Source organism: Panthera uncia, chromosome F2 (assembly GCF_023721935.1).
Source record: "Panthera uncia isolate 11264 chromosome F2, Puncia_PCG_1.0, whole genome shotgun sequence".
NCBI lineage: Eukaryota > Metazoa > Chordata > Mammalia > Carnivora > Felidae > Panthera > Panthera uncia.
Window position 1 is genome coordinate 54,344,684 of NC_064812.1, and position 4,685 is coordinate 54,349,368.

Sequence of the window (4,685 nt, forward strand, 5' to 3'; positions counted from 1 at the left end):
TTCCTAAAAAAGAAACATAAGAGTATTTAAAAATATAGGGTCAACAATTAAAAACATAAAAATAAAGGTCATAATGTCTGTAATCAACTTTTAAATGGTTCAGCATTAGTAATAATAATCATTTTATTATTTTTATGAATATATATAATATATAGAAAGACAGAGAAAGGAGAGACATATAAGGCAAATGTGGGAATGTTAACAATTAGTGAATACAGATGAAGGGCACATAGGAGTTAACTGTTCTTGGGACTTTCCTGTAACTATGGATTTTTTAAGAATAAAAATGTAAAAAACTTAAAAATATTATTAATTCTTTTTACCTCCTCAGAGCTTTTATGCTAATAGGCCAATGAGTGTCTGTTTTTGTTTTTGTTTTTGTTTTTTACAATGGATCTTTTATTAAGTAGGGAAACAAAGGAATTCCGCTTCAATTTGAGCAAATTCCACAGAAACTGCGCCCATCTATGTGTGCTTCTATCAAGTGAAACTGCCACTGACTCCCTAACCACAGGGGATACTTGGAAAACTGTTTCCGGAGCTGATTCACATTACCTCGCACACGGTCAACTCCTGGTTGGTCTTTTTTTTTTTTTTTAATATAAATAAAAAAAAAATTAACATTTATTTATACTTGAGAGACAGAGACAGAACACGAATGGGGAGGAGCAGAGACAGAGGGAGACACAGAATCTGAAGCAGGCTCCAGGCTCTGAGCTGTCAACACACAGCCAAACACAGGGCTTGAACTCATGAACCATGAGATCATGACCTGAGCCAAAGTCAGACACTCAATCTACTGAGCCACCCAAGTGCCTCAGTTCCTGGTTGGTCTTAAGAAGCAAGGGCAGAGGGCAAGGTGGTTCTCACAGATCTATGTTACAAGTAAACTCAGGTTGGCTCCTTCAGGAGTCTCTTATGAGACTTTATTTTAAGAGGTCTGATCAGAAAATTGGGCAGAGGGCTGTGTGAGCAGTGCTGTGTGGTAAGTGGAATGTCCCAGTCTGTGGCATTGTGGCGGGTAACCAGTCTGATTGGGCACTGTATGAAGATGATGCCATGCTGCCACCATGGCTTGTCCAATTAGCGTGATTAAACTGCCCAGGTTTAGCTAAGAGTTCATAAGTGTGAGCCCCAAAGTAACCCCACTGGGCCTGGATAAGGTTGGCAGGTGGCATCTTGTGTCTGTACCCATCATAGAAGGAAAAGGCAGTGGTGAAGCAGGGCACGGGAATACCTGCCTGGACACCAGTGCTGACTGCCTGATGCCAGGAGTCCTGGTAGTTTTTAACAGCTGAGTTAAAAAAATCATCTAGTAGTAGATTCTGAAGTTATGGGTTTTGATCAAATGCATCTTTTATCTTTCCTAGGAACACACTCCTAATGGTGCAGACCCCCTCCGTGTCAGGGTGACGCCACCATAGTTGAGGGTGCAGCCAAATTCCGTGGCTGCTTGTCTTAGCAGCATGAAGCCTTGTGCACATAAGATGATCGTGGAAGCATGGAGGGCCTTCTGATTGTCCTCCAGGAATGATTTCTTACCACCTTCAAACTGGATCTTTGGGGACCCTTCAGCTTTTTGCTAACTTAAATCCTCTCATCCTTCAGAGATGATAAACATCAAGAAAAATTGCTTCTGCAAGGAGGGTGACAGGACCATGGTACTCCAAGGCTGAGATGGTGGTCCACTTTCCTGTGCCCTTCTGCCTCTCATTGTCCTTGATCGTCAGCAGCACGTGTTTGCCATTGCTGTCTTGGAACTTAAGAATATTGGCTGTGATTTCAATCCTAGCTCTGTCTTATTCCATTCCTCAAATGCCTTTGCCATCTCATTGTGCTCCATGCCTGGAACATCTTTCATCAAGCGGTAAGCCTTATGGATGAGTTTGCATTTCCCCGTTCTCTATTCCAGTGTGCACCATCTGCACAAAGTGTCCTGCTCCCTCATCTCCCACCCAGTCACAAAATGATGTGTGGCCAGCCTTTTTTGTCCCTCTTGGCCATCCTGGGCCCCTTCCTCTCCACCGTTAACTCTACTCTCCACAAACAAGATACTCTTGGCCTTGAGGTCTCAACACTGTGGTATCCCTGTATCCAGAAGTTACTCCATCAATGATGATGTCACCAGCGTCTAACAATGGCACTAATTTTTCAATGAAATCGTCAACAGCTTAACCAGCCATCACAAACAGTATGACCGGCCTGCACTTCTTCAGCCTGGAGTGAGCATCAACCACTTTGGTTGCCTTTGCCCCATTGGTCAAGAAATTACCAACTTTGGAGACTTTTCTATTAAAAGTACACACCACAAAGCCATGGTTATTCATGTTCAAAACTAAGTTCTGCTCATGACAGCCGTTCCAATCAGTGCACTACCAGCTGGGACCATGGTGAAGGTATCAATGGAGCTGAGAGGAAGTGGCAGGAGGCCAAAGCTGAGTCCTGCTGCCGCCAATGAGTTTTGTTTTGAAGGAAGAGTATTGGGAGTGCCTTCGTGGCTCAGTTGGTTAAGGACCCAACTCTTGATTTTGGCCCAGGTCATGATCTCTCAGTTGTGAGATCGAGCCCCATGTCAGACTTCACGCTAAGCATGGAGCCTGCTTGGGATTCTCTCTCCCTCTCCCTCTGCCCTGCCCCACTTACGTGCATGTGCGCTCTCTCTCAAAATAAATAAAGAAACATTTTAAAAAAGTAAAAGAAGAATCTTGTATAACTTCCTAAGCATTTCACCTGTTAAGGCGGGGGTAAGTTTTCCCCCTCAAAAATTAGAATGTTAGACTTTTAGCAAAGAAAGCTTCAATTTCACCAGAAAATTAAAAAATATATATGTGTATATATATATATATATATATATATATATATATTTCTAAAACTTAATTAAAGCTTTGTTTTTGGGGCAACTAAATGAAATCTCGTAAATGCTCAAACTGGCCTTGAGGGGAGTCATACCATACTTTTATCATTTTTGCTGGGTCAAGATAATTACAGGAAAGGCAAGATTTGGTCACCTGTCACATCTCTCGGGAAATACCCCCCTCCAATATTTTTGAAAAGTCTGGATCAATTTGCCTTTGTCATTGTGGGTGCTTCGTGTGGCAAGTGTACACTCTAATAAATATTCTACACAAATGAATGTGCTTCTGGGGACCCAACAAAGTTGCAATCATCAATGACTTCTAAGTCTTATCTATTATCAACAGAGCTGTTAACTTAAAGCTTTAAATGAGGTAGCTTCTATAAACACTGCCCAGCACAAAATATACATTGATTATTTTTAAGATATGTGTCATCAACAAATAATGTATCGGGGTTTTTAAAAGAACATGAGTTGAATCAAGATGGAGCATTATGAACAGCTATTAATTTAAATTCTTTTTTCCCTCCAGCTTTATTCATATATAATTGACATGCAACATTGTGTAAATTTAAGATGTACAGTATGTTGATTCGATATAATTATATATTGCAAAATGATTACCACCACAGTGTTAGCTAACACTTCTATCACATCACATGATTACTCTGTCTTTTTTGTGGTGTCAAAAACCAAACTCTGCATACTGAATAAAACGAAGAAAGGTGTTTCTTGCAAGGCTTTCCACCTGCAAGCTGCAAAACTCAAGGCTACGGGAGCAGTAAACCCTGAGTTGTTCACAAAGGGATTTTTATGGGGTCAATGAGGACATTATTTTGCAGCTAATTGGTTGCTTAGTGGGTTTTTTCCCCTATTTGAATCAGGGTAGGTGAGTCAGGGGAACAAGAAAGTCCAGAGACAGCATGAACAGATGTGGTGTTCGGGGACGAGCTGGTATCCTCTGCTGATTTCTGGGAAGAGCCATAAATTCGTGTTAGGTTAGGTTACATTTCCTTCACGCACCTGTGCTGACCACCTCTATTTTGTCCTTGACATTAGTGACTCCATTTTAGTTTGGTTCTACAGTGGTGAGAGTTTTTAAGATCAACTCTCTAAGCGACTTACAAGTATATAACAGATATAACAGAGTATTGGAAAACTGTTAAATGGTCATGGAAGTCGTCTCTACCAGGAAGTGAAAGTAGTAATGTGGCTGGATTTAGATTGGGTCAGCAGTTGACAATTATATGAGAAACAGACAAAGTAGATTTTTTGGTGGTAGTCAGGCTGGCCCGGAAGTGCTGGGTGCTAGTTTGGAGTAATGAGGCCTGTACTCTATTAGAGAGTCATAGTGGGACAGGCGAGGCCAGAATACCTTCTACGGAGACTTTAACAAGTGGAGATGCTGCCCTCCCACTTGTAAACATGATGAATCAACACACAAGATCAAGAAAAATGCCAAGGAAAACAATGGGTTTATGACAAGGTTCCAGTTTGGGAGATAAGCATCACAAAGCACAGTTTTTTCTTCTACCTTTAATGAGAAGGGTTTCTATAAATGGGGTGCCTGAATTCGAGAGTTGTTGTAAGGTCTACTTAAGAAAGGAAAAGAAATTTTCTGATTCTAGATGCCAAGAGACGGTCTCTGGGCCATTTATACTAGTTAGCTTTCATGGTGATTGAGATTGTTAATACGTGTAGAAATAATATTTCAATTATATCCAGTATCCATCCTTTATAAGGTAAAGTAGTAAACTCAGTGACCTATCTGAGGAGCACCAAGGATTGTTTGAGTGAAAAAGGTATGTTAAGAATTTTAGCATTCTGAATT

The 4,685-nt window shown here is 40.8% G+C and overlaps 1 pseudogene; it reads right to left on the reverse strand.

The window, feature by feature from the left end:
- Positions 1-944: 944 nt before the first annotated feature.
- LOC125924245 (6-phosphogluconate dehydrogenase, decarboxylating-like) lies at positions 945-2,389 on the reverse strand (annotated as a pseudogene).
- Between the last annotated feature and the right edge of the window lie 2,296 nt (positions 2,390-4,685).